Here is a 20,029-nt window from a genome sequence, read left to right as displayed (position 1 = left end):
GCTTGTGTTTGGAAGAATGAATTTTTGTTAGATTTGAAGTTTGATAAAACTATATGATTTTGTTCCCTATTTTCTTTAAATTTACACATTCAATTAAAAAGCTGAAATTTGTGCTCTAAACACACAATTTTGAAGTGGATGATCATTATCCAGTTGTGCTATTCCTTTAAGGTGCATTTGGGATGCATTTGGTTTAGTGGCGTGGTTAGGTTAAATTCATGGCTCATTCTTCATGCAATCCACCAATGGAATTGAATTAACTAAAGAGAGGGGGCTTGTGTGGTATTGGGGCTTTGGGGGGGCGCAAGGAAGGCAGCTTGTCTAGTCCCACTAGCCAGCCCCTATTAAGCCAAAAAAAAATTTGTAGAGGGCAAATACGCCCTAGTCATTTCTCCTGCCTCAACTCTCCTCTCCTTTGCTTCATATCTCTGATTAGGGGTGAGCAAACGGTTAGTTTGGTTAAATTCGGGTAATTAACCGAATTAACTGAAAAATTCGGTTAAATAATACCATTAACTGAACCGACCGAATTGACGAAGGACATCGAACCGATCCCAATTGAATTGCCCATTCGGGTAATTTGGTTAATCGATTTTAACCGAAATCATTTAAAATTAATTGCTAGAAGAAGAATACAAATATAATTTTTTTTTAAAACTAAATCTCACTTAATTAAATACCTTATTTATTAATTTTATTAATGAAAATAATATTTTGCCATAGAACAAAGAATCCAAAACAAGAAAAACGACGACAAAAAATAATAATAATAATGCTGAGTATAAGCAAGCTTAATTAAACTCCTTAATGTACTTGCATACGCAAAATTTATATTCATAAATTATATTTAAAATTTAATTAATTAGTAATTCGATTAATCGGTTAATCGAAATTTTTTTTACCCTTAATCGAACTGAAACTGATTAACTGGAATTTTGTAGAATTATAACCGAACCGACTGAACCAGGATTTTTACCCGAACCGAACCGGCCAATTTCGGCCGGTTAATTCGGTTTTCACCAAATTATGCTCACCCCTATCTCTGATAAGTTGTTCAACCCCTTGGAGGTCTGGTTGTTGGGATCAATATTCGTCCTCATATAAACTTAGTAGAAGGCATTGCACTAGATCGATGCTCCTATCCTCCATTGAATTGGCAGCATGTCATCTATTCAAATTAGAGGCTTTAAGAGGAGCCCAATTAATGATCTATGAATTTTGGACATGACAAGGCCTCCAAATCCCTATATTAAGAAAGGGTTATCATGGAGTGAAAATGATGCTTTTTTCAAGTAGGACTTGATGTGTGTTTGGTCTCTCTCTCTTTAAGAGAAGATTTTCAACCCCGCCTAACTATGAAGAGTTTCAAGTCTATCGGGAGAGGGTGTGGTGGTAACCCCTGAAGCTTCGTCTAGAGTCGAGAGTCCAGCCGTGTAGGAAGACTCACTTTAGCCACTATAGCGACTACACCCCCAACTCTAGCTAAGAAACACCGTCCATCCACTTTCCCTTTTTCGTGTGCCCAAAAGCCCAAACATCCTAAGGCATAGTAGAACTCCTATTCCAAATCTTAGTTAGAGGGATATGACTATTGCTGAGTGCTATACTCAACTTAAGACCATATTCTGTGAGCTGTTTAACTACTTGTATCGGTTTCCCACCGTGTGGCTAGATACAATGTGCTTGAAACCTTAGCTTGGCAGGATGAGAATGAAGGAAGGAAAGCATTTGAACTCATTCTAGTGGCTAGAGGTGGTGGACATCCTGACTTAAAGTCTCATGGACTCGAAAGGCGAGCTGTATTCGATGATCCCGCGCTCTTTTTCGAGGCCTTCCCCCTCGAATTCACCAAAACCCATATTATTTAGGGGTTGAGGCGAGAAATGGCTTGATGAACAGTTTCGTTCATTTGCATCGGCCCCATTCACTCCTGCCTCAACTCTCCCTTTGCTTCATATCTTTGATAAGTTGTTCAACCTTTTGGAGGTCCTGTTGTTGGGATCAATATTCATCCTCATATAAACTTAGTAGAAGGCATTGCACTAGATCGATGCTCCTATCCTCCATTGAATCGGCAGCATGTCGTCTATTTGAATTAGAGGCAATGCATGGATTAGAGGCTTTAAGAGGAGCCCAATTCATGATCTATCAATTTTGGACATGACAAGGCCTCCAAATCCCTATATTAAGAAAGAAAGGGTTATCATGGAGTGAACATGATGCATTTTTCAAGCAGGACTTGATGTGTGTTTGGTCTCTCTTTTTGAGAGAAGATTTTCAACCACGCTTGACTATGAAGAGTTTCGAGTCTATCGGGAGAGGGTGTGGTGGTAACCCCTGAAGCTTCGTCTAGAGTCGAGAGTCCAGCTATGTAGGAAGACTCACCCTAGCCACTATAGCGACCCCACTCCCAACTCTAGCTAAGAAACAGCATCCATCCACTTTCCCTTTTCCATGTGCCCAAAAGTGCGAACACCCTAAGGCATAGTAGAACTCCTATTCCAAATCTTAGTTAGGGGGATAAGACTATTGCTGAGTACTATACTCAACTTAAGACCATATTCCGTGAGTTGTTTAACTACTTGTATCTATTTGCCGCAATGTGGCTAGATACAATGTGTTGGCAACCTCAGCCCGGAAGGATAAGAATGAAGGGGAAGGAAAGCATTTGAACTCATTTTAGTGGCTAGAGGCGGCGCACATCCCAACTAGAAGTCTCATGGACCTGAAAGGCGAGTCGTATTCGATGAAAGGGAGATTGACTCTTTCGCTTGCGCTCTTTTTCGAGCCCTTCCCCCTCAAATTCACCAAAACCCCTTTTCTTGTTTAGGGGGTTGAGGCGAGAAATGGCTTGATGAACCGTTCTATTCTTCATGCACCGGCCCCATTCACTTGCTTCTGGTAGAGGTTGTAAGTACACAATGTCCCACAACTATTCATAGTATAGTGGGGTTGAAACAAAAGAGTGCTCGCTTTTTCTTTCAAGTAGGCCACTTTTTTCGGAATGCAGTTCAAGATAACCATAATCGTGTATCATCATTGGTTCATAATCATTGTGATACAACATATACTGTCGTAATCAATGAGCTGCCCAAGCTAGTGCGCAACAAGTTCTTTTCAGCTCCGAATATTGGGATTCACAATTGTTGAATAGTTGAACGAGAGAGAGATGCTTACGAATATTTGTGATGAAAGAATCAACCTTCTCCAAACAATTGGTTTTTCAAGAAATAGCATTTGGAGACTTTGCCACCTTCAAGTTCTTCTTCCTTGTGGTGATTCTGTACAACTTTATGTCAATTTTGGCATACTTTGTGGTACAGCTGAAGCACTCTAAGGCTTAGGACCTCAAACACACTTGTGTCTTGTCTTATGAGGTCGATGACCATTAAGTAAGCAATTACATTTGTTTTTTCCTTTTATTTTTCTTTTACCTTTTTGTCCCCTTTCTAGAGATTCATTCTTAAAATGTTCTATTTGGTAACAGAGAAAATGTAGTAGGAGAAAGGAAATTTTCAAGGACGTTGTAATAAGATTTTTAGGATCTATTTTCTTTTCCTTGTCTTTTTTGGATGTATAGAGTAGATATGCCTATTCAACCATAAGAGTATTATAATATATATATATATATATATATATATATGTAGACACACCCAAATCCAATCCCTATTACTGTTACTTATTATTCATTTCTCTCACCATCACTTTAGCATTAAAATCCAAAATTCCAAGCTGTCTCCTCCCCCTTTCCCCACCATAACTCCAATCCATGCTTGGTAATCTTTTCATGATTTTTAAAAAAAATATAAATTTAATACCCATCCCCACAATCGTAAAATTGAGCATCAAGTCATTGGTCTGGTCACAATCATTTGGAGAACAACCAAATCGACATCACCATCTTGGAGAATGAAATGAAAGGAGGTAGTTTGTTCCACTCTCAACAAAATATCAATATTTTGTCTGTGATTAATTAATATTATTTAATACCACAATATTTCATCAATTGTATTTGTAAATTGGAATCCCCTAGTAGCTAAATCTACTACATTCTAGGGATTTAGTTATTACAAATTTAGCCGTGATAATGTCAATTGTTCTTGAAGAATTGAAGTCTTGTGTTGGAATGATATTTAAATCTTTGGAAAAAGGTGTTAATTTTTATCAAAGGTATGCTAATGCAGTAGGATTTTGTTTCCAAAGTCATTTAAATAAAGGGTCAACCTAGCTACCAAAAAAAAAAAAAAAAAAGACTTTATTCCTAATACAAATAAAAAATAAATTTTAAGACGAAAAGGATGAAATCGTGTGATTCGTTTTATTGGAGACAAGCTTACATGTGAGTTGGTGGTTAAAAAAATTGTGGAAGAATATAATCGCCAATTGATCTCCCCAAGGAAACAACATTTGCATCGTTGCAATCGTAAGATGTCAAATGAGGCAAAAAAAATTATGTGAAGATTTCACTGTCTCAAACATTCGAGCTGGTTAGTTTATGTCCCATAGAGAGCATTCATGTGGAGGTTATGATTGATATGCCCAAAATAAATCAGCCAATAAGAGCGAGTCAACACCTGACCCTCACCCCCCAAGTCAAACGTTCTGACGAGAGCAATCAACTCCAAGCCAATAAAGCGGAGGAGAGATCCATACTAGCGGCTTAAATAGTTGAAGTGATGCATGCAGACACTTTATGACCCAAGAGCAATTCACGCCCCCGCGCAAGAAAGACGAATCAACCCAAGGGTCAACTCCAGCCCTATAAGAAGGGATGCGGGAAAGAGGCCAAGGTAAGTCGTTCGACACCTATTCTTGCTGTTGCATTCAGTCTCTCTAGAGAATTCTACTTACTTAGGCATCAGAGTGATCCCTTGGAGTACACCCTAGGTTCTCCAAGCCTTTGTGCTTTCATCCTTTTCAGGTCATCAGAGATCTAGGAGCAGTCTCATTGGTCATCACAGATTTTATCTCGCAACAATTGGCGTCGTATATGGGAACTGCTTTAGAGAGGCACTCATCTTGCTCTCAACCTTTGTCGTTCAAAAAATGTCAACCACACACGGCTCTAGCTTTAGCCCTGTTGGAAAAGAGTCACCCTAGTCCATTTGCTCCACACTTGCAGAACCTTCAAGAGTCACTAGAGAAGAATTCCTTGCCTTCTAGAAGAAAATGGAGGATATGTTCAACCTACTCTTACAGCAAAAGAGTCAGGAAGGGCATATCCCCATCAACAACAAGTGAATCCCGATCCACCCAAGAAAGCAGATAAACTAAAGGAGAGCGAGGATAAAACCTTCCCTACCAAAAAGGTAGAAGATGCAAATAGCTTAGATATCAACTAACAAAGATCCTCAGAGCGGGAGGAAAGGATCAAGAAAATAGATCAGATAGAAAAAATGATGAAAGAAGGCAAGACCAACCTATTCTATGGGGAAGCGTCTCTAAGGTCCTCGGAGCTGTCGTTCACCGGAGAAGTGATGGAGGTCCCATTGTCGAGCTGATTCAAAATGCTCACTTTTGAAAGATATGAGGGTCTCTTTGATCCAATTGATCACTTCGATACCTTCAGGGTGTTGATGCAGTTGTAAGGTGCTCCTTATGCCATTATGTGCCGAGATTTTGTAGCAACCCTTAAAGGTAGTGCTAAAGATTGGTACCAGACCCTATGACCTATATCGATTGGTTCCTTTTCGAAGATGGAACAGTTGTTCACTGGCCACTTCGTCAACAGTGGGAGGATCGTCAAAACTATAGCCCACCTAATGAGCATGGTCTAAGGAGAGAGGGAGACGCTAAAAAAATTCATGCATCGCTTCAACACTACGACCCTGGAGATCCGCAACCTAGACATGGGGGTGGCTTTAGCAGCTTTGACCATGACCCTTCAACCCAGAAGCTTCCTGTACTCTTTGGGGAAGAAGCCACCAGTTGATATGGGAGAATTGATGACCCGAGCGTAGGAGTAAATCAACTTAGAAGAAATGATGGACACAAGGGGAAATCGCATCGAGCTGAAAAGGAAGGGTAATAGTCGGGAGATGGGAGAATTCTTTAGATCCACGAAGAGACAGGAGACTAGTACGCTGCTGACCAGCCCTAAGATGAGAGGGCAGTTCAGCAAGTTCTCCGCCTATACACCCCTAAATGTATCGCATTCTGAGGTACTGATGAAAATAAGGAAGAAGGACTATGTCTCGTGGCCAGAAGCTATGTGAACCCCTTTATATAAACGAAACATGTCCAGGTTTTGTCAATTCCACAGGGATCATGGGCATGACACAAAAGAATGTATTCAATTGAAGAAGGAGATTGAAGCCTTGATAAAAAGGGGATACCTGTCAAGATTTATAGAGAAAGAAGATCCACAAAGAGAACCTCACGAGAAGAGGAGACCCAACGGGAACGAGTAGGAAGAACAGGTCATAGGAGAAATTGCGGTGATCTTTGGAGGATCTGCTAGTGGAGGAGATAGCGGAGGTGCTCGCAAAATATATGCTAAACGGGTACTCTAAACGGAGCGAGGGGAACCAAGTAGCAAAAAGAACAGGCAAGATGATGATATCATCTTTGACAGCAGAGATGAAGAAGGAGTACAACAATCACACGATGACGCACTAGTACTCTCTTTACTGGTGGTGAATTACAAGGTTAGACGTGTATTGATAGATAACGGGAGCTCGACAAATATTATGTTCTGGCCAGTACTTGAAGGAATGAAGATTGGTAAGGAACGACTTAAACCAATCTCAACCCCCTTGGTCGGATTTGGTGGAGACGTAGTTCATCCTATGGGAAAGATTACACTACTGGTGACAATGTGGACGACCCCGCAACAAGTTACTTCGCTAAGAGAGTTCCTGGTGGTCGATCGGCCTTCAGTTTACAATATCATATTGGGCCGTCCTTTGCTTAATGCAATTCGGGCTGTAACATCGACGTACCACCTCAAGATGAAATTTCCTACTCCGCACAGGACATGGGTGGTCAAAAGAGATCAAGCAGCAGTTCGGAACTGCTAAGAAATGGCCCTAAAAGGGAAGATGAAAGTAAGAGATACCTTAACTGTGGAAGACCTAGAAGCATGGAGGGATTCCCCCAAATCAGCACGGTGGATGAAGACATCACGCGCGTACCTCTAAATGGCCACCAGAAGAGATGCGTTCAGATCAGGAGTAGCCTACCTGACAGAACTAAGTGAACTGCTGAATGAATTCGCAGACGTGTTTTCTTGGTCAGTCGAAGACATGCCGGACATTGATCCTGCCATCATAGAACACAGGCTGCAGGTTGACCCCAACCACCGACTTGTGAAACTAAAGAAAATGAGTTTTGCAATGGAGCGAGTCAAGGTAATTGATGAGGAGGTGACGAAGTTGGTGCAAGCCAACTTCATTAAGGAGGTGAACTACCCGAAGTGGCTAAGTAATGTGGTTCTAGTAAGGAAGCCGAATGAAAAATCACGCACCTGCATAGACTTTACAGACCTAAATAAGGCATATCTGAAGGATAACTTCCCTTTCCCCGAATCGATCAGCTGGTGGATTTGACTTTCGAGCTCGAACTTCTTAACTTTATGGACACCTACTCGGGATACAATCAAATCCCAATGCATCGAGCTGATGAAGAGAAAACATCTTTTATCACCGAGAGGGGGCTATACCGTTACTGAGTGATGCCCTTTCGATTAAAAAACGCAGGAGCCACGTATCAGAAATTGGTGAACAGGATATTCAAAGATTAGCTCGGAAAAATTATGGAGGCATACGTAGACAACATGCTGGTAAAAAGCTTAAAAGCAGGGAGGCACTGCAAAGATATGAGGGAGACGTTTGAACTTTTGCGCAGGTACCAAATGAAACTAAACCCATCGAAGTGCGTGTTTGGTGTTTTAGCAGGAAAGTTTCTTGGGTTTATGGTGACGCACATAGGTATAGAGGCCCACTTGGACAAAATAAGAGCACTGCTAGAAATGGAGGCTCCGCGGACGAAGAAGGAGATCTAAGTTTTAACAGGAAGGATAACCTCCCTTAGCAGGTTTGTTTCCTGCTCAGGGGACAAAGGCTTACCCTTCTTTAAAGCGCTAAAGAAGAAAGGAAAATTTGAATGGGGGGAGGACCAGAGGAAAGCCTTCGAACAGCTCAAACAGTACCCGACTTCTCACCTCTGTTAACGAAAGCGAAGATAGGAGAAGACCTCTACTTGTATATAGCTTCGACAGCAAATGCGGTCAGCTCCATCCTAGTCTGGGAAGAAGGTAGGCAGCACCAACTCATATACTACACTAGCAAGGTGCTGTGTGGAGCCGAAAAGAAGTACAGTATTGCTCCTTAAAGTATTGCCTTCATTAAGATGGGATCCCTACTTCTGTGGGGATGACTGCTTCTACACCAAAAGCGAGCATGAATGGGGTTTCCCCTGTCGCTGCTCGTGTGGTAGTATGGTATGCCCAAATAATGGAGGGGAGTTCCTCTGTCCACCTACCTTGCATAGATTCGAGTCGCTTCTTCAAGCTGTATAGTATCGTAGGGTTCATGTTTTCTACCTGTCCATTGCTCTGGGGGTGTGCCACTGATGCAAAAAGGAGTTTAATGGATAGGTCCGAACAGAATTTTTTGATGCGCTCATTGTCGAACTGTCTCCCTTGGTCGGCGATTATGGCCCACGAAATTTCGAACCGGCAAACCACCGATGTCCAGAAGAATCGTGTGATGTTTCGCTCGGTTATGTGGGCTAGGGCTTTGACCTCTACCCACTTAGTGAAGTAATCAATTGCCACCAACAAGAATTTCTTTTGACTAGTTTCCGGAGGCAGAGGTCCCAAGATATCTATTCCCCACTAGGCGAAGGGACAGGGATTGGTCAGAGGGGAGAGGGGATTGAACGGCTCGTGTGGTATTCCTACGCACCGCTGGCACCTGGATTCTGAAATCAGCAAGGAAGACTGGAGAGCGCCTCTATTGCAATACCTCCGCAACGAAACCCTACCAGAGGACAGTAATGAGTCTCTAAAGGTGAGAAGGAAGGCAGCGAGATACACATTGATAAACCAGGAGCTATACCGATGATCTTTAACGTTACCGTACCTTCGTTGTTTGAGTAAAAAGGAAGGAATGCACGTGCTAAGGGAAATCCACGAAGGCGTATGTGGAAACCATCTAGCCAACAAGGCCCTAGCTCACAAAGCTTTACGGTAAGGATTTTATTGGCCCACAATGCGTAAGGATGCAGTCGAACTTGTCAAACGATGTGACAGGTGCCAGCGGTGTGTAGGAATACCACACGTGCCGTCTAATCCTCTCTCCCCTCTAACTAGTCCCTGTGCCTTCGCCTAGTAAGGAATAGATATCTTGGGACCTCTGCCTCCGGCAACTGGTTAAAGGAAATTCTTGTTGGTGGCAATTGATTACTTCACTAAGTGGGTAGAGGTCGAAGCCCTAGCCCACATAACCGAGCGAAACATCACACGATTCGTCTGAACATCGGTGGTTTGCCGGTTTGAAATTTCGTGGGCCATAATCACCGATCAAGGGAGACAATTCGACAATGAGCGCTTTAAAAAATTCTGTTTGAACCTATCCATTAAACTCCTTTTCGCATCAGTGGCACACCCCCAGAGCAATGGACAGGTAGAAAACGTGAACCGTATGATACTATATAGTTTGAGGACGCGGCTCGAATCTATGCAAGGTAGGTGGATAGAGGAACTCTCCTCCATTATCTGGGCATACCATATTACCCAACGAGCGGCGATAGGGGAAACCCCATTCATGCTCTCTTTTGGTGTAGAAGCAGTTATCCCCACACAAGTAGGGATCCCATTTTGGCGAAGACAATACTTTAATGAGCAATACTGTAATTCTTTTCAGCTCCACTCAGCACCTTACTAGTGTAGTATATGGGTTGGTGCTGCTTGCCTTCTTCCCAGACTAGGACTGAGCTGACTGCATTTGCCGTCGAAGCTATATATAAGTAGAGGTCTTCTCCTGTCTTCGCTTTCGTTAACAGAGGTGGGGAGCTGAGGTACTGTTTGAGCAGTTCAAAGGCTTTGCTCTGCTCCTCCTCCCATTCAAATCCTCCTTTCTTCCTTAGCACTTTAAAGAAGGGTAAGCCTTTGTCTCCTGAGCAGGAGACAAACCTGCTGAGAGAGGCTATCCTTCTTGTTAAGACTTGGATATCCTTCTTCATCTGCGGCGCCTCCATTTCTAGCAGTGCTCTTATTTTTTCCGGGTTGGCCTCTATACCTCCGTGCGCCACCATAAACCCAAGAAACTTTCTTGCTAAAATACCAAACATGCATTTCGATGGGTTTAGTTTTATTTGGTACATGCGCAAAAGTTCAAACGTCTCCCTCAGATCTTTGCAGTGCCTCCTTGATTTTAAGCTTTTTACCCGCATGTCATCTACGTATGCCTCCATAGTTTTTCCGAGATGATCTTTGAATATCTTGTTCACCAATCTCTAATACGTGGCTCTTGCGTTTTTTAATCCGAAGGGCATCACTCGGTAACAGTATAGCCCCCTCTCGGTGATAAAAGATGTTTTCTCTTCATCAGCTCGATGCATTGGAATTTGATTGTATCCTGAGTAGGCGTCCATAAAGCTGAGAAGTTTGTGCCCAGAAGTCGAATCCACCAGCTGATCGATTCGGGGGAGAGGGAAGCTATCCTTCGGACATGCCTTATTTAGGTCTGTGAAGTCTATGCAGGTGTGCCATTTTCCATTCAACTTCCTTACTAGAACCACATTGCTTAGCCACTCAGGGTAGTTCACCTACCTAATGAAGTTGGCTTGCACCAGCTTCGTCAACTCCTCATCAATTACCTTGATTCGCTCTATTGCGAAACTCCTTTTCTTCTGTTTCATAGGTCGGTGGTTGGGGTAAACCTGCAGCTTGTGTTCTATGATGACAGGATCAATGCCTGGCATGTCTTCGGATGACCAAGCGAACACGTTTGCGAAGTCGTTCAGCAGTTCGCTTAGTTTTGCTCTCAAGGTGTCAGGAAGGCGAATCTCAATCTGAACACATCTCTCCTGGTGGCCATTTAAAGGTACGCGCGTGATGTCTTCATCCACCGTGCTGATTTGGGGGTATCCCCCCTTACTTCTAGGTCTTCCACAGTTAAGGTCTCTCTTGCTTCCATCTTCCCTTTTAGGGCCATTTCTTAGTAGTTCCAAGCTGCTGCTTGATCTCCTTTGACAACTCCTATCTTGTGCGGAGTAGGAAATTTCATCTTGAGGTGGTACGTCAATGTTACAGCCCGAACTGCATTAAGCAAAGGGGGGCCTAATATGATATTGTACACTAAAGGCCGGTCGACCACTAGGAACTCTCTCAGCGAAGTAACTTGCTGCGGGGTCGTCCCTATTGTCAACGGTAGTGTAATCGTTCCCATGGGATGAACTACGTCTCCACCGAATCTGACCAGGGGAGTTGAGATTGGTTTGAGTCGTTCCATACCGATCTTCATTCCTTCGAGTACTGACCAGAACATAATATTTGCCGAGCTCCCGTTATCTATCAATACACGTCTAACCTTGTAATTCGCCACCTGTAAAGAGAGTACTAGTGCGTCGTCATGTGGTTGCTGTACTCCTTCTTCATCTCTGCTGTCAAAGATGATATCATCATTTTGCCTGTTCTTTTTGCTACTTGGTTCCCCTCGCTCCGTTAAGAGTACCTGTTTAGCATATATTTTGCGAGCACCTCCGCTATCTCCTCCACTAGCAGATCCTCCAAAGATCACCGCAATTTCCCCTATGACATGTTCTTCCTGTTCGTTCCCGTTGGGTCTCCTCTTCTTGCGAGGTTCTCTTTGTGGATCTTTTTTCTCTATAAATCTTGACAGGTATCCCCTTTTTATCAGGGCTTCAATCTCTTTCTTCAGCTGAATACATTTTTTTGTGTCATGCCTATGATCCCTGTGGAATTGACAAAATCTGGACATGTTTCGTTTATGTAAAGGGGTTCGCATAGCTTCTGGCCACGAGACATAGTCCTTCTTCCTTATCTTCATCAATACCTCAGAATGCGATACATTTAGGGGTGTAAAGGCATAGAACTTGCTGTACTGCCCTCTCATCTTAAGGCTGGTGAGCAGCATACTAGTCTCCTGTCTCTTTGTCGATCTAAAGAATTCTCTCATCTCCCGACTATTTCCCTTCCTTTTCAGCTCGATGCGATTTCCCCTAGTGTCCATAATTTCTTTTAAGTTGATGTACTTCTGTGCTCGGGCCATCAATTCTCCCATATCAGCCGACAGCTTCTTTCCCAAAGAGTACAGGAAGCTTCCGGGCTGAAGGGCATTGGTCAGAGCTACTAAAGCCACCCACATGTCTAGGTTGCGAATCTCTAGGGTTACAGTGTTGAAGCGATACATGAATTTTTTTAACGTCTCCCTCTCTCCCTAGACCATGCTCATTAGGTGTGCTGTAGTTTTGACGATCCTCCCACTATTGACGAAGTGGCTAGTGAACAACTGTTCCATCTCTGAGAAGGAACCAATCGATCCAGGTCACAGGGTCCATTACCAATCTCTAGCACTACCTTTAAGGGTTGCTGCAAAAGCTCGACACATAATGGCATCAGGAGCACCTTGCAGCTGCATCAACACCTTTAAGGTATCCAAGTGATCAATTGGATCAGAGAGACCCTCATACTTTTCAAAAGTGGGCGTTTTGAATCGGCTCGCCAATGGGACCTCCATCACTTCTCTGGTGAATGGCGGCTCCGAGGACCTTAGAGACGCTTCCCCATAGAAAAGGTTTGTCTTGCCTTCTTTCATCATTTTTTCTATCTGATCTATTTTCTTGATCCTTTCCTCCAGCTCCGAGGATCTTTGTTAGTTGATATCTATGCTATTTGCGTCTTCTACCTTTTTGGTAGGGAAGGTTTTATCCTCGTTCTCCTTTGGTTTATCTTCCTTCTTGGGTGGATTGGGATTCACCTGTTGTTGATGGGCGATATGCCATTCCTGACTCTTTTGGTGCAAGAGTAGGTTGAACATATCCTCCATTTTCTTTTGGAAGGCAAGGAATTCTTCTCTGGTGACTCCTGAAGGTTATGCAAGTGTAGAGCGAATGGACTGGGGTGACTCTTTTCCGGCAGGGCTAGAGCTAGAGCCGTGTGTTGTTGACATTTTTTGAACGTCGGAGGTTGAGAGTAAGATGAGTGCCTTTATGAAGAAGTTCTCATAGACGGTGCCAACTATTGCGGGATAAAATCGATGATGACCAATAAGATTGCTCTTACATCTCCGATGACCTGAAAAGGATGAAAGCACAAAGGCTTGAAGGACGTGGGGTGTACTCTAGGGAATCACTTCGATGCCTAAATAAGGGGAATGCTCTAGAGAGGCTGAATGCAACAGTAAGAATGGGTGTTGAATGACTTACCTTGGCCTCTTCCCTGCATCCCTTCTTATAAAGGCTAGAGTTGACCATTGGGTTGATTCGTCTTTATTGTGCGAGGGTGTGAATCACTCCTGGGTCATAAAGTGTTTGCACGCATCACTTCGACTATTTAAGCCACTGGCGTGGATCTCTCCTCCTCTTTATTGGCTTGGAGTTGATTGCTCTTACTAGAACGTTTAACTTGGGGGGTGAGGGCCAGGTGTTGACTCGCTCTTATTGGCTGATTTATTTTGGGCCAAGACAATTAGTATGACTTGTTTTCTGATAAACCGATCACCAAGGTCGTCACTAGAGGGTAAAGTGGTAGACGAGGTATGGACGGGAATTGCAATAGACTACTCCGGATTGAAAGTATTCGGGTGTCTAGCCTATGTTCACATGTCTAGTGAAGAGACGTCTAAGCTTGATCCAAAATCTCGTTGTTGCATATTTTTGGGATATCCAGAGGGTGTGAAGAGGTACAAGCTGTGTGACCTAGTGGCAAACAAGGTGGTGATTAGTAGAGATGTAGTCTTTGATGAGAAGGTTATGGTGATGCGTACTTAAGAATGTGATGAACAGAAATAAGAGCTAGAAAGCTGGGGTAGTGATGAACATGTTGTGCAAGTGGAGTTGGAAGCTTAGGGCAACAAAAATGATCATGGTCCTATGGTTGCAGGGAGCTCTAACTCGGGAAACTAGCAAATCGACAATCTTCCTATACGGAGATTTAAACGTACTATTAGACCTCCACCAAGGTATGAATTTGAAGAATTAGTGTCTTATGCTTTTCTTACTAGTTGCAATGATCCAACTATATTTCAAGAGGCAATGCACAACCAGGAGAAAGGTAGGTGGATGGGTGCAATAATTGAAGAGATGAAATCACTATACAAAAATCGAACTTGGGATTTGGTGGAGCTTCCATATGGGAAGAGACTGATAGGTTGCAAATGGGTATATAGGAAGAAGGAGACAATTTCAAAAAAGGAATGAGAGAAATTCAAGGTACAATTGGTGGCAAAAGGATACTCACAGAAGAAGGGGATAGACTATGATGAGATCTTTTCACATGTGGTCCGACATACTTTTATCAGGATTGTGTTAGGGTTGATAGCCTATAATGATCTTCATTTGGAACAAATGGATTTGAAGACTATGGTGACGTTCTCCTGCGCGGGGAGGAAACACAATTGGTGTGTTGCCCCGGGGTACGCGAACTTGGGACGAAAATGTGGTTGATTTTAAAAAAGATATTTTCGTGGAAATCAATGGTATGATGGAGTCACCACAAACCTTTTGAAAAGTGGTTAGAACACTTGATTACTATCCAATCAAGAGGAGAATCGGTGTGCGTTACCAGAGTCGGGCTCGGGGTTCAGTTCGCGAAGAGAAGGTATTAGCACCCCCTACACGCCTATTCTTACGAACGATACCTAATTAATAAAAAATTATCCCATAAATTAAATTTAATAAGTCTTTGAAAATTACTCCCTTTCAAAAACTACAAAATACTATATAAGTATTCCCTCAAAACTAGGGCATACCGTACTCCGAATAGCTCATGCCTCCCTTTTAAATCATCGTGATTGGAAAATCGAGAAAATATGGTACAAAATAAACTGCCAACATTTTGAAATTTTATAGAATTTTTTAAAGTATGAAAATACTATTTTGGGAGGTTTTCAAATTTATTCGGGATGACAAGGTAAGAAAAAACATTTTTCTGACCTCAAAGCATTTTTTTTAGAAAAAAATTCCATGATTTCTCTGAATTTTTATGTGAGTTTTCTAAGTATAAAAACAATTTTGATCTCAAAAATATGTTTTTGTGATTTTTTTTGTAATTTTCTTAATTTTTGTAAGTTTTCAATATTTAAATAACCAAAAAGAAAATTAGGCAAAAATAGCAAGAATCAAGTCAAGAATATCTTTAGAATTTTCTCCTGAATTTTCTGGTTTTCTAAAAAATTTTATGATTTTTTTTTCAACCTAGAAATGATTTCCTAAGGTTTTTGCAACATTTTCCTAATTTTTATGATTTTTCAAAGCACCAAAAATGATTTCCTAACCTCAAAGTATTTTTAGAATTTTTCTATAATTTTTTTTTTTGTATTTTTATGAATTTTTATGGGTTTTTGTAAATTTTTTAAATAATTAAATAATATTAAAAACTGAACTGGTTTAGTGGCGGTTCAGGGGACCCAACTGGATAAGAGAAGAACCGGTTTTCAAAGGGGGTCAACCAATTTAAGGTCTGGTCAAGACCACGTGTCAGCATTCGAATGACTGGGAGCACACGAGTTGGATTGGCTGCGTGGCATCATCCTGGGCATTTATCGAAGGTAGGGATCTAAAGGTTGAGGAATGGAGCGGCTTGCTGCACTAACTGCGGGGGGACAAGGTCGCCACGTGTTGGCTGACGTGTGTGGGCTACGAGCACGTGTGGATGGGAGAGCGGGTCGTGGTTATTGCTTTTGACATAGGGGTGATCGCCACCATTGATGATGATCAGTGATCCACCGACTAAAGCGGGAGGTGTCAAGATTGCTGACGTAGCCAAATCAGGAGCGTTAATAGGAAATCAATATCAAACAGTCAGGACGTGACCACGTGGTTTTTTTAATTGGATGGGCGGAGGCATGCCATGTGCTTGAATCTCATGGCTCCAAGGCTCTAGGTACTTAAACTCTTTTTTTTTTTTTTTTGCAAAATTATTTGGCAAGTGTACCCTGCATGTACCCCTGAGTTGCTCCCCTTGCAACAACTGTTTGTACAAATTTCCTTGCTCCCTGTATTTTCATTTTCCAGTATCAGTTGTAACTTTTTGGATTTTTTCTTCCTCATACTAGATGTACCCCCATACTCTTTCCCTTGTGACTATACATTGTAACCCTTATGTATTTGTACATTTCGTTTCCTTGTGCCTTTTCTGTTGTGAGTTGGACACATGCACCCTTACGTAGCTTTAATAAAAATATGTGACCTTGATGTATTTCTTATTAAACCTTTGTCAAGTTAATTTTCCAAAGAGAACCCAATAATTAAAGTATGACCTTAAGACCTAAACAAACACTTGGTTTTGAAACAGAAAAACTCAACCTTATAAATTTTGAAAGACTTTTTTCGGACTTAAACTAAAAATTCAAAAAAATTGGATAGACTCAATTAAAATTCTAGGACTCAAATTAAAATTTGAAAGGTTTCAACACAAATAGAAGAAACTAAAAGTTTGAGGAACTCCATTATGAAAAACCTAATGAAAGAAAACTAATTTTGGAATTAACTAAATCTGAAGAATCTTAGTTCAAAAGGACTCAATTTTTGGGTTTTTTAAGACTCAAACCCTAATACCTAGCTTGAGGGAAATTGATTTTGGAATTAAAGGGACTTAACTGATAACATAGATTAATTTTGCAACTAAAAGAACCTAATTATAGTTAATTTAAATAAAAAGGACTCAATCTATCAACTTGTTTTAAAACATGAGAAACTTTATTTTGAAAACTCAAAACTCGGATTACAAATTTTCAAGACTTGATTTCAACCCAATTTTGACATTTTTAAGGGACTTGACAACCTGAAATTGAAAGGACCCAATTAGGGACTTAGGGTCTTAATTTTAGAAAAATTATTTCGTTCAGGACTCAAAGACGGGTCTTATTACGTTGGGTTTCCTTCGAACAACCTGGTTAAAATTGGGGTATCTATAGCTGCCTCTCTTTGTAGGCTTTATCGCTTCAATGTAGCAGTAGGAACTTTCCTTCGTTACTTGTAGCAACAAGCCTGCAAAGATAAAAGACACATATTTTAACTAGGCCATTTTACTGCCTAATGCCTTTAGATCAATTAGGGGCGATTCGCTTCTGCCTATTAGGGACGAGAAAAAAGCAAACAGGGTGGAGCGGGAAGGTTACATTTATTCTAAAAAGTTAATGGTTAGTAGTTTTTTGGTTAGAAGTTAGCGGGCGTTAGGAGTTAGTTTGGAATCACAAGGGTTAGTGGGGGCCCACAAAGGATTAATAGGATCTAAAGAAGATGACTCGTACCATTTATGAGAACGTGAGTACCATAACAAATGATGATGACTTGTATTAGGCACGAGAACTCGAGTACCATAACAACGATAAATGGCTATTTTTCTGTGAATGATTAATCAGGCGTGTTGGCCTAACCGGGCTTTTTAATCAGTTTTTGGTGATAACAAACAAAAGACATTTTAACTTGGAATGGTTGAGTTATGGTGTTTTAGGTTTGACAAGAAAATAAGGATCATTGTGGACCATCAAGCTACATAAACTAACAAGTGATCCAAAAGAAGCTCAAAGTAGCATTATACTAATCAAAGCATAGGAAGCTAAAACTAGCTCAAGCTAACATCCAAGGGATTTTAAAGCAAATATAAAGTGGATGATTTCACGCTTAGAGTATAAGGTTTTAGGAAGAACAATGTAAGTACTTTAAAGTCAAATATCTATTAAAATATCTTTTGAAGATCTTTAGGGGAATTATATGGACTTAGAGACCTATTTAAAAACCCTGAAAAAAGTTTTATAAAAGAATAAATCAAGAGAGCAAACCATATTTTGAATTGGAATTCAAAAATCAGAAAACAAGTACCTTAGATGACTGAAGTGTTGGGTTCAAACAATCGAAGTTTGAGTTTAGTCTTCTAAGGTGCTTCTGCTAGTTACTGACTTTCACTAATAATTCTTTAGACGACTGACCTTATTATTTAGACGTCTGAAGTAATTCTTCAGACGACCGAACTTGAAGTTCAGTTTTCTGAAGTTACCACTTCAGGCTTCTGAGCAGAAACTTCAGTCTTCTGAGGTACTTGTTTTTTGATTTTTCAATTCCAATTCAAAATATGGTTTACTCTCTTTATTTATTCTTTTATAAAACTTTTTATGGGGTTTTTAAATAGATCTCTAAGTCCATATAATTCCCTTAAAGAGCTTCAAAAGATATTTCAATAGATATTTGACTTTGAAGTACTTACATTGTTCTTCTAAAACCTTACACTTTAAGCTTGAAATCATCCACTTTATATTTGCTTTGAAATCCCTTTGATGTTAGCTGGAGCTGATTTTAGCTTCCCATGCTTTGATCAGTATAGTGCTATTTTAAGCTTCTTTTGGATCACTTGTTAGTTTATGTAGCTTGATGATCCACAATGATCATTGTTTTCTTGTCAAATCTGAAACACCATAACTTAATCATTCCAAATTAAAATGTCCTTTATTTGTTATCACCAAAAACTGATTAAAAAGCCCGGTTAGGCCAACAATCTCGCCCTTTTTGATGATGACAAACAAAGAGTAAAGATAAGAGTTTCTTTGAAAAATACTCCCCCTTACTATAAGAATCTGATAAAAATTAAGTAAACAAGAAAACATATCACTTTAGTGTATCATCCAAGCATGTCAATATAAGTCTTTTAAGTTCACTTTACCATACATGTTAAGTTCATTTTACCATATTACTTTAGCATTTCACTTTACCATATTACTTTAGCATATTGCTCATATTTCATGACTTTTGCATTTTGTATTTATCTTTGCTAACAACATTTTCTCCCCCTTTGTCATTATTCAAAAAGAACAAGTAATAGGAAAGAGAGTCATTTTTATAATCAACAAGGAAGTGTTTACATAAAGAGGTGTTACATCCAAAAAGTGTCAAAAACCAACAACAACAAAAAGAGTCCAACCAATACACTGCAAACAAACTACAACATTAGCTAGTTGCTAGTTATCTATGCTTAGTTACATTCAAAAAGTTTCATAGTAGCTAGTGATCTATGCTAGTCGCATCCTAATGATTTTCTTCTTCTTCTTCCTGGCCTTCTTCCTCAGAGCCTTCTTCTTGTCCTTCTTCTTCTTCTTCTTCTTCTTCTTAGCCTCCTTCTTCCTCAGTTCCTTCTTCCTCTTCATGTTCTCCTTCTTCTTCAGAACCTTCTTCCTTGTCCTTAGTTTCTGCATCAGAGCTATCAGCTTCACTTCGAGGGGCTGAGCTGATATCCATGAGATCACCACCCCTAGAAGATTTAGCCTGATATTCCTCAATTCGAGTGACGCGTTGATCAAGAGATGTAACTTTTTCTTTGATACTTTGAAGCCCGATGTGCACTTCAGATGAGAAACTAGAGAAATCTTGTTGAAAGGATAAAAACCATGAAAGTGCATCGTGTGAAGATCCCAGATCTTGTGTGGGAGAAGAAGGAGTTGCTGCTGAGGTTGAGGCTGAGGCTAGAGCTGCTGGTGCACACTGAGTTCCGCCCGTTTTCAAGTACCAACCCGAACTACCTTTGTCATACCCCATTTGTTTTAAGATGGTCACATTAAAAAGTTCATAGCGGGATCTCTTTGCGAAGAATTTAGAACTATTGGAGATATGAAGGTGGGTGAAAAGAAGAACAATTCGGGAGGACTCTAGTTTGGCCCACATCCATTTGATAATTAAACTGGCGAAATCTAGGTTCTTACCTTTAAGAAGACACCAAAGGATGAAACACTCCATGTATAAAAGGTGGTCAAACGTACCTTGTTTGGGAAGGATGTATAGGCAACAATTTTTTTGTAAAATTTGAACTTTCAAACTAAGTTGCTTATATAAAGGAGGATGCCCAAAATAGGTA

The sequence above is a fragment of the Malania oleifera genome, chromosome 7 (assembly GCF_029873635.1).
Source record: "Malania oleifera isolate guangnan ecotype guangnan chromosome 7, ASM2987363v1, whole genome shotgun sequence".
NCBI lineage: Eukaryota > Viridiplantae > Streptophyta > Magnoliopsida > Santalales > Ximeniaceae > Malania > Malania oleifera.
This window is presented reverse-complemented; position numbering follows the sequence as displayed.